The following is an 18,196-nucleotide window of genomic DNA, read 5'->3' as shown; positions in this document are numbered from 1 at the left end:
CATGTTTTTATATCATTATAAAACCCCAAAAAACATATATTGACGTAAACCAAGTTTACCATTTTCCCCGACATGATCTTGTTTTGTTTCTTACTGTGTTTTATTTGTGATCATTTTCTTCATACACTTAGACAATAAACATGTTTTTTATACAGCTCTTTGTCCTATTGTTGTTCCTTCAGCGCATCGTGCCTGTTAACACGTACTAACCAGTTTCCATTGTGTTAAACATCACAGGTGTCACTTAATCTTATATATAAAAGGCTATATGTCTGTCTGTTTGTCTCAATATTTTCAAACTCTATCTCTACCGAAACTAAAAGTTACAGCGCGTCGCTAGGCGCCTCAAATGATGGGATTTTTAACAGACTATTCTTTTATGGGTCGTAAGGCGGTTCAAATGATGGGATTTTAAAAAGACTATTCTTTTATGGATCGTTAGCCGGTCCAAATTATGGGATTTTTAACAGACTATTCTTTTATGGGTCGTTAGCCGGTTCAAATGATGGGATTTTTAATAGACTATTCTTTTATGGGTCGTTAGCCGGTTCAAATGATGAGATTTTTAACACACTATTCTTTTATTGGTTGTTAGCCGGTTCAAATGATGGGATTTTTTAACAGACTATTCTTTTATGGGTCGTTAGCGGGTTCAAATGATGGGATTTTTAACAGACTATTTTTTTATGGGTTGTTAGCCGGTTCAAATGATGGGATTTTTAACAGACTATTCTTTTATGGGTTGTTAGCGGGTTCAAATGATGGGATTTTAAAAAGACTATTCTTTTATGGGTCGTTAGCCGGTTCAAATGATGAGATTTTTAACAGACTATTCTTTTATGGGTCGTTAGCCGGTTCAAATGATGGGATTTTTAACAGACTATTCTTTTATGGGTGGTTAGCGGGTTCAAATGATGGGATTTTTAACAGACTATTCTTTTATGGGTCGTTAGCGGGTTCAAATGATGGGATTTTTAACACCCTATTCTTTTATGGGGCGTTAGCGGGTTCAAATGATGGGATTTTTAACAGACTATTCTTTTATGAGTCGTTAGCCGGTTCAAATGATGGGATTTGTAACAGACTATTCTTTTATGGGTCGTTAGCCGGTTCAAATGATGGGATTTTTAACAGACTATTCTTTTATGGGTCGTTAGCGGGTTCAAATGATGGGATTTTTAACAGACTATTCTTTTATGGGTCGTTAGCGGGTTCAAATGATGGGATTTTTTAACAGACTATTCTTTTATGGGTCGTTAGCGGGTTCAAATGATGAGATTTTTAACAAACTATTCTTTTATGGGTCGTTAGCCGGTTCAAATGATGGTATTTTTAACAAACTATTCTTTTATGGGTCGTTAGCGGGTTCAAATGATGAGATTTTTAACAGACTATTCTTTTATGGGTCGTTAGCCGGTTCAAATGATGAGATTTTTAACAGACTATTCTTTTATGGGTCGTTAGCCGGTTCAAATGATGGGATTTTTAACACACTATTCTTTTATGGGTCGTTAGCGGGTTCAAATGATGGGATTTTTTAACAGACTATTCTTTTATGGGTCGTTAGCCGGTTCAAATGAGGAGATTTTTAACATACTATTCTTTTATGGGTTGTTAGCCGGTTCAAATGATGGGATTTTTAACAGACTATTCTTTTATGGGTCGTTAGCCGGTTCAAATGATGGGATTTTTAACAGACTATTCTTTTATGGGTCGTTAGCCGGTTCAAATGATGGGATTTTTAACAGACTATTCTTTTATGGGTCGTTAGCGGGTTCAAATGATGAGATTTTTAACAAACTATTCTTTTATGGGTTGTTAGCCGGTTCAAATGATGGGATTTTTTAACAGACTATTCTTTTATGGGTCGTTAGCCGGTTCAAATGATGGGATTTTTAACAGACTATTCTTTTATGGGTCGTTAGCCGGTTCAAATGATGGGATTTTTAACAGACTATTCTTTTATGGGTCGTTAGCCGGTTCAAATGATGGGATTTTTAACAGACTATTCTTTCATGACTCGTTAGCCGGTTCAAATGATGGGATTTTTAACAGACTATTCTTTTATGGGTCGTTAGCGGGTTCAAATGATGGGATTTTTAACACACTATTCTTTTATGGGTCGTTAGCGGGTTCAAATGATGGGATTTTTAACAGACTATTCTTTCATGACTCGTTAGCCGGTTCAAATGATGGGATTTTTAACAGACTATTCTTTTATGGGTCGTTAGCGGGTTCAAATGATGGGATTTTTAACAGACTATTCTTTTATGAGTCGTTAGCCGGTTCAAATGATGGGATTTGTAACAGACTATTCTTTTATGGGTCGTTAGCCGGTTCAAATGATGGGATTTTTAACAGACTATTCTTTTATGGGTCGTTAGCGGGTTCAAATGATGGGATTTTTTAACAGACTATTCTTTTATGGGTCGTTAGCCGGTTCAAATGATGAGATTTTTAACAGACTATTCTTTTATGGGTTGTTAGCCGGTTCAAATGATGGGATTTTTAACAGACTATTCTTTTATGGGTCGTTAGCCGGTTCAAATGATGGGATTTTTAACAGACTATTCTTTTATGGGTCGTTAGCCGGTTCAAATGATGGGATTTTTAACAGACTATTCTTTTATGGGTCGTTAGCGGGTTCAAATGATTAGATTTTTAACAAACTATTCTTTTATGGGTTGTTAGCCGGTTTAAATGATGGGATTTTTTAACAGACTATTCTTTTATGGGTCGTTAGCCGGTTCAAATGATGGGATTTTTAACAGACTATTCTTTTATGGGTCGTTAGCCGGTTCAAATGATGGGATTTTTAACAGACTATTCTTTTATGGGTCGTTAGCCGGTTCAAATGATGGGATTTTTATCAGACTATTCTTTCATGACTCGTTAGCCGGTTCAAATGATGGGATTTTTAACAGACTATTCTTTTATGGGTCGTTAGCGGGTTCAAATGATGGGATTTTTAACACACTATTCTTTTATGGGTCGTTAGCGGGTTCAAATGATGGGATTTTTAACAGACTATTCTTTCATGACTCGTTAGCCGGTTCAAATGATGGGATTTTTAACAGACTATTCTTTTATGGGTCGTTAGCGGGTTCAAATGATGGGATTTTTAACAGACTATTCTTTTATGAGTCGTTAGCCGGTTCAAATGATGGGATTTGTAACAGACTATTCTTTTATGGGTCGTTAGCCGGTTCAAATGATGGGATTTTTAACAGACTATTCTTTTATGGGTCGTTAGCGGGTTCAAATGATGAGATTTAAGGCGTTAAAAATGGGTCAAAAAGCAGTAAAAAAATGGGTCAAAATTGAAAAAATCGTTACATATTTTTACATTCATCTAAGTTTATATTTCATTTTTAATCAGCTCATATGCGTGTCACGTTGGTAGAGTGGTATAATAACTCGATTTTTAAAGCTTCGATTTCGATTCTAATTGGTGGTGCCTATGAATTCTTTTTTTTTCTACTTTGGAAATCAAAACTCTATAATAATATATACGAAATCTGGTAGAAATTAAAATAAGCGTATTTTATGCGGAGGCAAAGCTGGGCGCCCCACGCTCGCTAGTCTTATTTATAAAACTCAGTAATCCTGTTTATCTCTATATTATTAAGCCCTATCTCTTCAGAAACTAAAAGTCGCGGAGCGGCGCTAAGGGTGTCAAATGATTGGATATTTTATGGGCCATTCTTTTATTTATCTTTTTTTTTTTTTAACCGATTAAAATAGTTCAAAAATGGATCGAAATTTAAAAAATCGTTATACATTTTTATACATTTATCTTAGTTTATATTTAATCATTTAATATGCGTATCAATGGTAACGTCACCAGCTTTGAATAATATAGTTTGTTTTTTACAAGGTGGTAACCATTTATCAAGGCCCGGAAGCCACTCAGGGATAAGGGTTATTGCGTGTACAGGACGTTAATGTTGAAATTTGATAAAGTGTCTTACCTAAGGGGCGGTTCATCAGGAATTTGTTTATGTTGGAGTTCAAGACATCCAAGTTGTAGTCAGGTGGGAAACAGGTAGACAGAACAGAGTTCCACAGGCGTGCACTTCTCAGAAAGAATCTTTTTCATGGAATCTACGCTTTGGTTTTGGCACAGATAAAGAGTGGGGAAAATTTTTAACCGTCGTTTCAGCTAGACGGGTGTTTTTCGTGAAAGATCGGCGGGGGGGGGGACCAGGGATTGGAGCTCAGACGAACACCTGCCATGGAGGTAACGAAAAAACAAAGACAGGCTTGCAACACCTCTCCTGTGGGAGAGAGGTTGCAGGGTAGAGAAAGGGGCATCCTCCGCTAAGCCACAAAGTCTATTTTGTACTCTGTCAAGACAGGATAGGCTGTTTTTAGCAGCTCCTGCCCAGATGTGGCAACAGTACTCCATCCTTGGACGTACTTGGCTTTTATATAAATAGAGAATTGCATCAGCAGTGAGATATCTTCTGGAGCGGTAGAAGGATCCTACCATCTTTCCAGCGACCTTGGCAATAAACTTAATGTACGTGTTCCATTTCAGATCAGGAGTAAAGGTCAAGCGCAGAAGCTTATCAAAGCATGGAGCTTCCCCTAGTCGAGAGCCATTCATTTCAATTGATGCCAGATAGGATCAGAGCGTTGATGATGTAAGGATAGGAGTTTGGTTTTAGATGCATTAAAAGTAACCAGCCACCTCTTCCCCTACTGTACTACGCGCTCAAGATCAGAGAAGAATCAGAAAGAACTTTGTCATTTACGGCCTTTGATGTGTTGCCATAGATGGTCGTGTCATCAGCAAAGATGTCAACGAATGATTTAAGTATGTATTTTGGGAGATCATTGATGTAGATCAGGAAATGAGTTGGGCCCAGGATTGACCACTGAGGGACTCCAGCATTAATACTGAGAGCCTCTGATTTCTGCCCATCAGCCATTACTCTTATAAACCTATCAGAGAGAAATGATTTAATGATCCAGAAAACATTTCCAGTGATACCGTAGCTGAAAATCTGGTTAAGTAGTCCCTTATGCCATACTTTATCGAAGGCCTTTGATATGTCAAGAGTAATTTCCTGGAAAGGAAGCCTTTGTAAAGAGATTCACTAATCCTATAAGATATAACCATTAGCACATCTGTTGTAGATCTAGCAGAACGGAAACCATATTGTATGTCACTAAGAAGGTTATCTCTGTTGAGGTGGTTGACTATTTCTTTATTTAATATGGATTCCAGCAACTTACTCATGACACACAGGAGACTTATTGGTCTGTACTGAGAGGGAGACAACTTATCACCTGAATTCTTAAATACAGGGCATAGTGATGAGGTTTTCCAGGGTGTTGGAAAGCACTTCTCTTTAAGGCAACGCTTAAACAGTTTTGTAAGTAGGGGGGGGAAAGTTCTGGTTGAAGCTTTTTCAGCATTATAATTGGAATGCCGTCAGGGCCAGTTGCTTTACTTGAATCAAAGTTCTTGATTAGCTTAACGCCCTCATGCACAGATATTTGTATGTTGCATAGCCTGTTGTCTGTTTTTAGGAGGAAATACGGAGAGTTGATGGCCTTCGTCGCATAGGGTAGAATTAGCTGCAAAGTTCTTGACAAATAGTTTGGCCTTGTCTGATGCTGACGAGATGACCTCAGGTCCATTGATGATGGTTGGCATAGAAAGCACGCGTCTGTTCAGGATCCTGTTTGCTATTTGCCAAAACTGGTGGGAACCAAGCCGCTGCTCAGATACTTTGGATTTAACAGGCTGAGCATATAGCTCTCTTGCATTTTTATTACTCTTTTACAGTGGTTGCTGGAGGTCCTGAAAGCAGCTCTAGTCTCAGTGTATCTATTACGTTGGTAGCTATGGAAAAAGTCATTTCTCTGCGCGATGGCAACAGCACATTCTGTTGAGAACCATGGCTGGTTGTTAGGTTTTTGTTGGAATTTTTTGAATTGTATGAATCGGTCTATGCCTACAATTAACCATTCAGTCAGGTCTGATACTATGGAGGACACACCCTTTTTAAACATGGAGTGCAGAGGTAAATCAGATATGAATGTACAGAAGCTATCCCAGTCAGCTATAGAGTATCGATATACAGTACGGTGGTGGGTACGTCTGAAGACTTATTGCATTCAATTTTTATCTTAACTGATACAACCGAGTGGTCGGAAGATCCCAGACGGGACAGAACGGAACATGAACGTAGCTCAGGGGAAGTTGTGAGAAAAAGATCTAGAAGGCTAGCATAGTAACCGGAGGTATCGGGCACACGGGTGGGTTCGTGAACAATCTGGGTGAGGTCATAGGCAATGGCAAAATCATGACAGCACCTCCCCTTATCATCTGTCTTGTTCGAGTAGGTCAGCCTTTCCACATTGTGGACATTGAAGTCACCACTAATGTGGATGTTAGCCGAAGGATGAGCAGACAGGATGTGGTCAATTTTCTCAGATATTCTCTTAAAGATAGTAACACCGCTGTTGTGGGGGTGATAGAGGGCAAATATAAATGCAGTGGTGTAAGCAAGTGCAACCCGGAAGCACATATAAGGTACATTAGGGTCTTTACTGGAGATATCCCTACAACATGAGAAGCCATCTTTAATGTAGGCACATATTCCATGCCATGGCGATCTTGGGGGTCAGATTTAGATGTTAAGTTAGAGTATCCTTTAATTATGAATTCGTCTAGGGAAGTAGTCTGCCGTATGCCAGTTTCGCTTAGGAATAATATGTCCGGTTTCGTCTCATGTAATTGGGTTTCAACCTCTGGAATGTTGGAACGTAGACCCCATAATGTTGGAGAAGGAGACCTGGTAGTAGGTGTCTACGTTGGAGAGAAAAAGATAGGAATTTTTTTTTTTTGCCTATTTTTTATTTTATATAATTTTTTTGTAGCACATGATACGGTTAAGCCGTAACAAGTACCCACTAGTATGGCATCGAGAGGCCCAACCAGAAACTACTGTATGGTCCAGAATCCATTCACCAAATGGCAATACAGCAGCCCCAGTACTTTGCACCTGCTGATAGGACAGCCTCCTTAGTGGTTAATCCAAGGTTCGGGTCCCTGACTATCAGGCGGATAACGTTAGCCCAGATGAAGCGTTTACCTCCAGCACCCTTACTAGTGACATGGCCACAAGGATAGACATAGAATTAAAGATTTCCATCTCAGGCTACTGTTGACGAAGTACTGTCGTCCTGGAAAGCAGCTTTTTCATCACCCTTTGTCAGAAAAATCACTCATACGGAATGAGGACTGAGGGACAAATAAGGAGAAGCGAAACGCATCCACAATGCGTTGTCTACCCTCCATTAAAAAGGGGGGGTTAAAGGACATTAATATTTACTTAGTATAAGGCTCTAATTCGAAGGTTTGCTTTTAGTTTAGATTCTAGCTGTTGGCACCCAAATACTTTTTTTTAGTTTTGAAATCACAACGCTATAATAATATATACGAAATCTGGACACATTAAAATATCATATTTAAGTGTATGTTACGACCGGGCAAAATCGGGCACCCGCCCCGCTAGTAAACAATATGTTTTCATACATTTTTTCGTATTATTGTTTTCCTTCAGCCCATTGTGCTTATTGACACTTACTAAGCCGTTTCCATTGTGTCACACGTCATAGGCATCACATAATGTAAGTAAATATATGAGAAATATATTCCATTCAAATTTAAACAACAAGCTTTTCGTACCAATCTTAAATGAATGTGCACGTTCTTGTTTTTACTATAAAGTTACAAATTATCAAGGCCTGAAAGCCATTCAAAGATAATAAATATCAGATGATACAACATCCTGATGATCGCTGATGAAAATTAGATAGAAATTAATTATTTAAGAAAACTGCTCAACAAGAACTTGTTTACTTTGTCGCCCTAGAAAAGACGATATGATTCCATTTCCGTTTGATGAAAACCGGGTTTATTTATTGTTGCAGACTATCGACTAGTGGGTCAGTTGTGTACTAATCCCAAGAGCGATAGAAATCGTCTATTACATCTGAAAGTGAAACAATGTTGAATGAGCGAGATCAGAGATGCGCCGCTGTGTAACTTATAGTATATACCGATTAAAGTTATGAAAACAAGAGCATTGCCAGCACCCTCAAAATGTATCGATGGATTGCCATGAAAAACAAGGACGTGTCTAGGGTGATAAAAACAATGTTTTTGTTCACAATTATGGTCTTTGGTGGGATTTCAAGTGAGTGCCACATCATGCCACCTCACATTTTTGAAGTCGGCTTGAAAGTCAACACCAAAGTGTATCTGGATGTGCTGTATGAGTGTGGTGATCCTCTGGTGCAATTAGGTGGGTGCTGGCAGACCCTGGACGTGGCAGCAGGACTCGGCGCCGGCCCACAAATCGAAAGAGGTCCAGGCTTGTCTTCAGAAAAAGTGCTACGACTTTGTACTCCTCTATCACCGGCGCCCCCCTCTCCCCGACCTGAACCTACTGGGGGTACTTCGTTTTGTCATATGTCGAGAACATCACCAACATGACCTCTCACACACCAAAACCAGCCTTATCGTCGCCATCCGCCAAGTATTCGCCGAGCTCCCGCCAGCGTTTGTGGAAAAGGCATGCTCCCAGTTCCGGACCCGTATGGAGACAAGTATTAAGGCTGAACGCGACTACATTGAATACATGTCAGCTGCACTATGTAACTTAGTTTTCTTTAGGACAACAATTTTATCGTTCCATCTTGTACATGTAGAGGATATGGTCGGGGAGATCTTTCTTGAGGGGTAGAATAATCCAACTATTTTTCATTTTAGGTCAGGAATGAAAGCCAGTTTCAAAACTTTGTCATCTTCATTTCCTGTCATCGTGCACACTTGAGTGACTTTTGCTCGTTTAGATGTAATGTTTTATTTTGGGGGGATTTTTTTTTATCATTGTTAACGAGTGGTGGGCGAATTGACAACAATGATGGGATTTCGAATAGCAAAACTGTCAAGATTTCCATCAAGGTGAAATCTTAGAAAATCAAATGATGACATTTATAGAAAGAAAATGGCGAATGCTCTATCAATTTAACGCTATTGTATCCGTTATCTTAAATTGACACAAAATAATGAAGAAGGCAACCCCCCCCCCCAAAAAAAACGGATTAAATAGAAGATGACATAAACAGCTTTCCGATTCTCGATTTCTTTCTGCTCAATAACATAATTCAACCGTTGTTTAACATTTAAAACATTATTTATTTTAGTCATCTGTCTGAGCTGACATTTGTTTGAAAATTTATAAAGTAGCTTTTACTTTCCGTTTCACCACTTGGCAATTTATCTACAACAGTATCTACGTCTAATATAAGTTTGTATGTCTATATTTTGAATTTTGGGTAAACGAATATTTTAACTTCTTTTACAAATGGAAAACATTGCATTAATCTATGTGTGCATATACGAAGCTCCTTCAATAAGTTCCCAGACTTTTTTGTACAGGCATTTAAAATTGTTGTAGACTCTTGAAAATCCAGTATATTATTGCTATAAATCTTTTAGGATGACTGAATTTTTTATGATATCAGGTTCAAATTAACAGCTACAATAGGAATTGGAATACGCTCTAGTAAAGCCTGATCGTCACAGCTGCTAACTTCAAAAATCCAATTTGGACATGAGGGCACTTTAGAAGAATGATATGAAATAAAATTATGTTTTAAATTTTGAAAAAATTGGCACAGAAACATATGGACTGCTTTTGAACTATCTCGCATGAATCGAGTATCAGTTTTTGAGTGGCATAAGAGATTCAAGGAAAGCAGATAGTCTGTGAGGAATGATGAGTCATGTGGGGTAAGTAAAGAAGTCAGAACACCAGAGTTGATTGGCCAAATAAAGAATTTCATCGATAAGGACCGTCGTGTGTCTATAGACAATAAGTGTGCATCTTGATGTCAGTGTGAGAAGTGTATACACAATTAATCGCGAGAAACTGAAGATATGAAAGATTTGCGCGAATGCACGATTCATCGATTTTATTTTTCTCAGAAACTATTTGATCAAGATGAGCACCAAGACAGTTTCTCACCCTCCCTATTATCCAGACCTTGCTCCCTATGACTTTTGGTTATTTCTTAAGCTCAGCGAAGACCTTAAACGCTGTCGTTTTGAGACAATGAAGGAAATAAAAGAGGCTCTGAGTAGGGTCAGTTACACGTTCAAATAAAAGGACGTCAATAGAGCCTTCCAGAAGTTATTGGAATCGTACAACCAGCGCATTCCAGCCGGAGGAAATTACTTAAAAGGGAACTAGAGTTTAATGTGTGTAATATCATTAAATGTACCCATACGGATAATGTAATATTTTTATATGTAATGGGTATAGTCCCAGAAAATTGGGAGAGTCTATTTATAAACGCTGCCGATAATAACTGACGAATCAAATTGAACCACATCAACCAATCAAACAGCGATCCACTGGAAATTGGTCATATCCAGGACTTGTATAGCATATCTGAGAGTAGGTTATCGTGACATGCACTAAAGATGGGCCTTGTCAAAATTCACACTAGCTAACTTAATCACTGCTTGTTGGCATAGAGTCCATTCTATGAAACAATTTTGTAAGAGGTATTGTCCTTTTGATAGACCAGGAGACTAAATTTGAAATAACATGTTAATCGCTAACTACACAGATTGACTATGAATATCCGTTCTGTATTATTTTACTATGGTCGTCAAGATTCAGGTAATTTTAGAAATGGCTCATGTCTCCTGGTGACCATGGTCAGTCAATTTTATCAGTTTATGTGCGTGTCACGTTGTTACAGTGAAAACGTCACCAATTTTTAATGCTACAGTTTTGCTTTCAGTTTCGATTCTAGCTGATGGCACCCAAATACTCGTAACGCAGTGGTTAGGGTACTGGGAAAATCAGTTGTAAAAGTGATATACTCCTGAAGGTTGAAGGTTCAATCCTCAGTATGGGCGACCGAAAAAGTACATTTGCGAATTACTTAGGACCTTTATCCAGTCATGGCTGACGGAACAAGAACACGCTACCCCCGTGAAGGGTTCCGCTCGAAATTCTGTCCAAATTCCCAAGTTCAACAGAAACATTTCCGAGTTCGACAAGATACACCTGAAGAAGGTCGGAGGTTACATCGACCGAAACGTTGTGAAAATCACACTCAAGATGAGAACAGTAGTCCGTTGAATAATAATACAAATAACCAATCCTCATCTCAAAAATTTAGAAACGTCATTTTGTTAGTTTTGACGTTTGCTTATTTCGCCGACAGTTTTATCCGCTACGCCACGGGCTCTGCAGGTTCTTACTAAAGTTCAGTTGTAATTTACAGTTTTTTGGCGGTTGAAGGTTACATCCTCGGTGCGGTCGACACTCAAAACACAATTGCGAATTACGACTTTTACGCAGTTATGGCTGACAGAACGAGAGCATGCTACTTATTTGAAAATAAGACGGTCGATAGACAGTATCTATTATAGAGATACGTGGACGCATGCAGATATTCTTTATAGAGGATTGGATAGAGCGTGTGTGGGTGCGTGTGTGTACACGTATGTGTGTAAGCGCGAGCACGTGTGTGTGTGTGTGTGTGTGTCAAAATAATAACTCCTAACTCTTTAAAGCGGACCCACATTTCTTTGGAAGCTTTACGTAGCGTGTTTCATTCATCCACAACTGCCAGCTATTTTAAAAGAACCCTCATTGATGTTCCTATTTACCCTTTAAGCGAAATGATTCTCGACAGTTGCATGCTTTGAAAAGAAAGCTTCTTAATGACGTCATTCACAATCAGCTGAACTAGGATCATTGAAGTTGGACTCAAGGCTTCTAGATGCCTTGTCTTCTAGCGAGAGTGTAAAATAGTGTGGGGTTGAGAAAGAAAGAAAGAGAGAAAGAAAGAAAAAAGAGGAAGAGAAAGCAATACTTCTGATCGTTTTAAGTGCAAACTATATTTCAACCATTGTTTAAAATGAAGAAAAAGCATAATACACTTTGAAGACTCAGATAAGTCAGTTCGTAGGCTAATTCACAAAACGTGAAAACTAACAAGCTATCAGCTATGCAACAATTCCGAGCAGGGACGCCAGAGGTTGTCCTGGATTTTATCCGTATCCTGTCCCCAGTCCTGAACCTCATATATTTATTTCTACATTAGCAGTATACCCAACATTACCTGGGATAAAATGAGGACCGACGAAGTAGTCTCACTTCTAATACAACAGAAAACAACACTATAGCCTATTTTAAAATATTTATTGAAAACATCAATTTCGGTAACTTGATTATGTAGAAGAACTGACATCTATTCAATGTAGCTGCCTTCACCCTAAAGCATCGCCTCGATACTGGTCCGGTACTTGAAACATACCTTTTCCACACGCGCCGGCAAATACTCAGCGAATACTCTGCAGATGGCGGCGATCAGGCTGGTTTTGGTGTCGTGGGAGATCATGTTGGTGATGTTCTCGCTGTATGACCAAATGGAATAGTCCAGTAGGTTCAGGTCGGGGGAGAAGTATGGTCAGTGAGAGAAGGGTACAAACTCGCAGCACTCCTTCTGAAGCCAACCCTGGGTCTCTTTGGACTTGTGGGCCGGCGCCGAGTTTTGCTGCCATACTCAGGGTATGCTATAAGCCACCTGATTTTCGGGTGTATTTCCGTTGAGGCTTGTAGTTCATCGGAGCATCCACTGTTACAATAATTGTAAAACAGGCAGATGGCATCAACATTTCGTCGATGTGACAGCGGGTGAAGCCTAGCTTATGCTGCAGGATCTATCAGGTTGGCGACTCTTTTGTGATCCCTGTCCAAGAGTGAGAGACTAGCAGCAGATGCACCGGTCCAAACGTGGAAACAATACTCCATAGATGGGCGAATGGTGGCTTTGTAGTACAGGATACTTTCAGGCGAAAGTAACTTCCTAGCACGGTAAAAAGAGCCCACTTTCTTTGCAGTAGCCCCAGTAATGGCCTTAATGTATCTGTTTCCACTCATGTTCCCCGTGAATGTTAAGCTAAGGTGTTTAAACGAAGAACTTCCAGGTAATGTCTATTACTGGTTGAGCAGGTTTCTTGTAGTTATTAAAGGAAACAAGCTTATCCTTGGCAGTATTGAATGTGACCATCCATTTTTGTCCCAATTCCATTACAGACTGAAGATCCCCCTCTAGGTGTCCGCTATTTCCTTGAATACATGTTCATTTATTTCCCCTTATGTCTGTTATAGAGTGCGGGATCAGCAAATATATCTATCTCAGAGACAATTTTATCAGAGAGATAATTTATGAATATCAGGAATAATAACAGTCCAAGGATCAACCCCTAAGGTACACCCGAATTTATATCATATCGTTTTGACATGCGACCATCGAGGACAACCTGGATTCTTCTCTTAATTAAGAAGGATTTAATCAGGTTAAGTATTAGACCAGTAATACCATTTGATTTTGAGTTGATTTTCATGAGAAGACCACCGTGCTATACCCTGTCAAAAGTCTTAGATATATCTAGGGCTACTGATTGTGAATTTATCCAATGAATGGTATATACGTTCAGAGACATATATAGGATATTATTATATAGGATATCTGCTGCAGAACGGGTTTGCCTAAACCCATACTGTTGGTAAGTCAGAGCTTGATTAATTATGGACTCCAAAATTTTGGAGATTCATTTAGGTATTTGTTGAAAATTTTTGAGAGAACTGGAGTAACCTCAGCGGAGCATTTTTTTTTTTAAATAAATTAGGAACTCGTTATTTCTGGAAAATCTATAACAGTGTGGTAAATAATAGGCAATCAACAATTCCCCCACTATCCAACAATTTTGAAGTTATTCGCACGGCAAACGAGAAGGCTAATCTGCTTGTCCATCGACAGGTCCACATGCTTTTATGGTGTCTTTTTTATGATACCATGCATTTGAGAAGGGGTGATTTTACGATCGTCTAGTGTTGTTTCTGTCTGCAGAGGAATATCTGGGAAGGAGAGGTTTTCTGGTCCTAATGTAGAGTTGAAGGCAAACCGACAGGCAAGCAGATTAGCTTTTTCGTTTGCCGTGCAAATAACTTCAAAATTGTTTGATAGTGGGGGAATTGTTGATTGCCTATTATTTACTACACTGTTATAGATTTTCCAGAAGTAACGAGTTCCTAATTTCTGCGCTTCAATACGTTTTCTAGTGATTTCGGTATATTCTCTCTTTACTATTGCTATTTCCTTCTTACATTTACTTTTAACTTCGATATACTTTTGCCTTATTATAATGGATTTATGTCGGATAAGTCTACGGCACGCATACTGCTTTTGAGCATTGGAAGCTGCGCAAATAGAATTAAGCCATGCTATAAACTTATGTGTAGGAATATGTACTTGCCGTTTTGACCCATTCAGGGTCCCATTTGGGCACTGTTCAGCGGAACGTGAAAAGATATTTCCCCATGGAGCATCTTTGATATGATCTCTGATGGCATCCCAGTCAATTTTAGTGTAGTACCTTGTTGTTTTGAGCAGTGGCTATTCAACTTGTGGTCGAGAGTTTAGGGCGATGTCTATCATTATCACAGCATGATCAGCATTTGCGAGAGGGCAATGAGCATTTATCACACAATCCTCAGGGTACATACGGCATAATCACGTTGACAAACCGGTTCCCGTCAGATCACCGAAGTTAAGCAACGTTGAGCCTGGTCATTACTAAAATGGATAACCAATTTGGGAAATCCAGGTGCTGTATGTAGGAGGACGTCGACACCTCCCTGCAAAAAGTTGCAAAAACCTAACGTCGTCATCTCCCCTTACGGGGATATACATGCGACTGGGAACCGCTTGTGAATTTCATACTCCCATGAAACTTCCTCCTTCGAAGGAACCCTGTTAAACCCTGAATAGAGTTGGTGCTGACTGCACTGCATATTTGAACTTTTCAGAAATAGGCCCAGAAGTGAGGCTTACCGGTCCTGACGATTTGGGAACTTTACTGTCTGTGTGAAGGAATGGGATATAGAAAAGTTATGCGTGATGCGACCAGCCGTATCAGTGAAGTTTGAGAAAACAACACAATTACTGTGGTGCACATTGAAGTCGCCAAATACGTCGTCTAAATTAGTTCTAAGTCCACGGATATTTGTATATGTAAGCCATAAGGGAGGAGGTGAAGAGTTGTTCGAGTATGCGTCTGCTTTAATCGTTAGTTTGGCTTGAGCTGTTATTTTTATAATTTAAGTTTAGGGTGAAAGATGCCACCACCAGATTACACAGTCGACCATCAGCCGACTCCTTGTCTTCAGAAATATGGCCCCAGGAATGCCCACCAGAGCAGAGTGCAGGGTCGCTTTCAATGCGCGACATTAAAATACTATCATCCCGATATTATACAACTGATGATAGAGCAGCTGCTCAAAGCGTTACGAAAGAATTAGGGATCCTGTACTATCATTCGGAATAAGCAGCCAGACAAACTGTCAAACCGATCCCCTCAAACCTGTCAGACAATCATGTAAGCATACGTAGTAAACAAGCATTCCCAAGATACCCAGTTTTCGAGGAAAGGAATAAGGCAGGTGTGGAGGTGGCGTTCATTGCCTTAGTTAGGAAACAAAGCCAAGCACTGAAAATCTCTAATAAGTCCCTGTAATCACTCCTTGCTAATAGGAAAGAAGGAATATGGAAGCCGGTCAGTTGGTATATATATATATATATATATATATATATATATATATATATATATATATATATATGTATATGTATATATATATATATACATATATATATATATATATATATATATATATATGTATGTATGTATGTATAACTGATGAGCCCAAATGAGAGCGAAACTCGAGTCTTGGACTTCCGGTTTATTGGCTTTTGTGGGCTGCGACATTGGTTCGGCTGTGAAAAATCATTATATATATATATTCTCTCACACTTTCTGAACACACACACACACACGCACACACACACACACACACACGTATATATATATATGTTGGGTTTTAGATTTTATGCCTGTTTCTTTCTTCATGGTCAGAAGATAGGAACTCATGATTTTTGGAAAATATATAATAGTGTGTTAAATAATAGCCGACCAGTAATTTCTCCACTATTTAACAACCAGGAGGTCGCTTGCAGGACAGCTGATTAGCCTGAACTGTTTGCGATTCGCCTACAACATCACTTTGACCTCATAAACAACTTCATTCACAATTTCTCTATGCGGACTGAAGTCACCCTTGAAAATCACCCTAACTCATGTCCGCGATATCACAAAAAGTTTAGACATCTTTAAGGCGTCTTGGCCTGCTATACTATTTAATAAAAGCTCCTGCACGTTCCAATCTCTAGGAATAATGATTTTCTGAATCTTGCTTCCCTAACAGCTGAAAAACTGCTCCGGTGGTACAAGTGTACAAGAATTCTGACAAAAACATTCGTCTAATTATCGCTCTATTGGTCTCCTCTCCTTTTTCGCCTTATTTTGTTGAGTCATTAATCAATCAAGAACTAGTCCACTACTATGCAAAAGCTAATCTTGTATCTGACGAATAGTATAGATTTAGGTAATTCTTCTGTAGATATGTTAATAGTCATTTCTAACTGCATATACCATCTATTGGATAAGGCGGAAGAAGCCAGATTCGAGATACGAGAATTTTTAATAAGGGAGATAATAGAATAACAGGGAATAGAGAAACAAAAATGAAAGTAGAAGTAAGAAAGAGAAATATATTAAAATAGGTAGAAAGAAAAGGAAAAGAAAAAATTTAAAAAAAGGAGAGAAAAACTTAAGACAAGAAAAGAATTTGGTTGGACTACCTTTTCTTGTTTTAAATTTTCTATCCTTTTTTTCTCAATGTTTTTTTTCTTTTTCGCCTTCGTTTCTACCTGCTTTATTGTGTTCTCTTCTTCCGTTTTTATCTTTTCATTTCTATTCGCCGTTGTTCTGCCCCTCCGTTACTAATCATCTTCGATTTTCATTCTCATCCACTTGGATTAATTCACCCTATATTTTTGATATCTCATTTCTAATCGAAATGTTCCCAACCCGGCTTTGTTTTTGTATATACACATATAGTATTATACTGCCAGTTTTTCTCCTCTCACGATGGGAAGCATTTAGCTTTGAAATGCCATAGCTTAAAGATGTACTTTCTTTATTTTCTCTAATTTTCATTGACCTGATGATTTAATTAAGTTCCACGTTTTTTTTAATTTATGTATATGTATGTGTGCAGCTATACTGAAATATTGATCAGCTCCATAGAAAAATGCTTCCACACAAATAATTATTTCTCACAATCTATCTATAAAAGTGAGAAAGTGTGTGAGGACACTTCTCAACCTATATACTCAACAGATTTTTATCTACAGCCTTGAAATTTGGTATATTGGATATTCAGAGATGTGGGAAAAATTCAATCGGATGTTATCCGAAAAAAAAAAAAACGGGCTTAAAACTGAAAATTTGGTACGTGGAGGTCGTCTAACTTTTACGACCAGATAACGCCAGGTTGCCTGCTAGTATATGTATAAAGGTGAGAATGTGTCTGTGTGTGGTAGGACACGTCTCAACCTATATAATCATAGCATATTCAGACATGTGAAAAACTATTAAATCTGTTTTCATTTGGAAAAAAACAGTTTGTTAAGGAGTCCAAATTGAAAAATTGGTATTTGCGGTCGTCGGATTATTATATGTTTATTAACTGTTCAACGAATGCGCATGCGTGAATCGTTCACATGACAGATCCATTACGTTAAAAATAAGTAGGTTTTAAAACATTTTTAAAGAAGTGTCAAGCCGACCTAATGGTTATCGTACTTGACTTACTTTCTCGATGGTTTTTTTTTCGATGTCAATTCGAGTATTTTCTTTTTTTACTTATAAGAAGTGAAATGTTTAGAAAAAACATGATACTCGAATGCACATGTCTTAGTTTCTGTATGAATTAAAATAATATTCCTGCGCATTTTAGACCAGGCAACGCCGGGCGGCCTGCTAGTATATTATAAGAGTAGAATAACCGTCGCTTACAATTGTACATGTGAGTAATATTCACCGAATATAATAGATTATAAATAATAATAATAATACATAGTAAAAGTGTACTTGTATAATATAAATCCAAATTTCATAAACAGATTATATCATAAAAAACGTATACAAAGAAAAAACCACTTCAGAATGTTCAATTATTATGTG

General features: G+C 38.4%; 1 long non-coding RNA gene and 1 pseudogene across 1 annotated transcript in view; one reads left to right on the top strand and one right to left on the bottom strand.

Moving 5' to 3' along the window:
* The window catches only part of LOC145241964 (uncharacterized), an 854,874-nt gene that overhangs the window by 447,635 nt on the left and 389,043 nt on the right, over nucleotides 1-18,196 (bottom strand). The gene's annotated exons all lie outside the window — the stretch shown is intronic.
* On the top strand, nucleotides 14,613-14,731 carry LOC145243320 (5S ribosomal RNA; annotated as a pseudogene).

The sequence above is a fragment of the Euprymna scolopes genome, chromosome 21 (genome assembly GCF_053919585.1).
Source record: "Euprymna scolopes isolate OS-2025 chromosome 21, ASM5391958v1, whole genome shotgun sequence".
In the NCBI taxonomy this organism is placed as follows: Eukaryota; Metazoa; Mollusca; class Cephalopoda; order Sepiida; family Sepiolidae; genus Euprymna; species Euprymna scolopes.
Note: the sequence above shows the minus strand (reverse complement) of the source record. Positions and strands in the feature narration are given on the sequence as shown.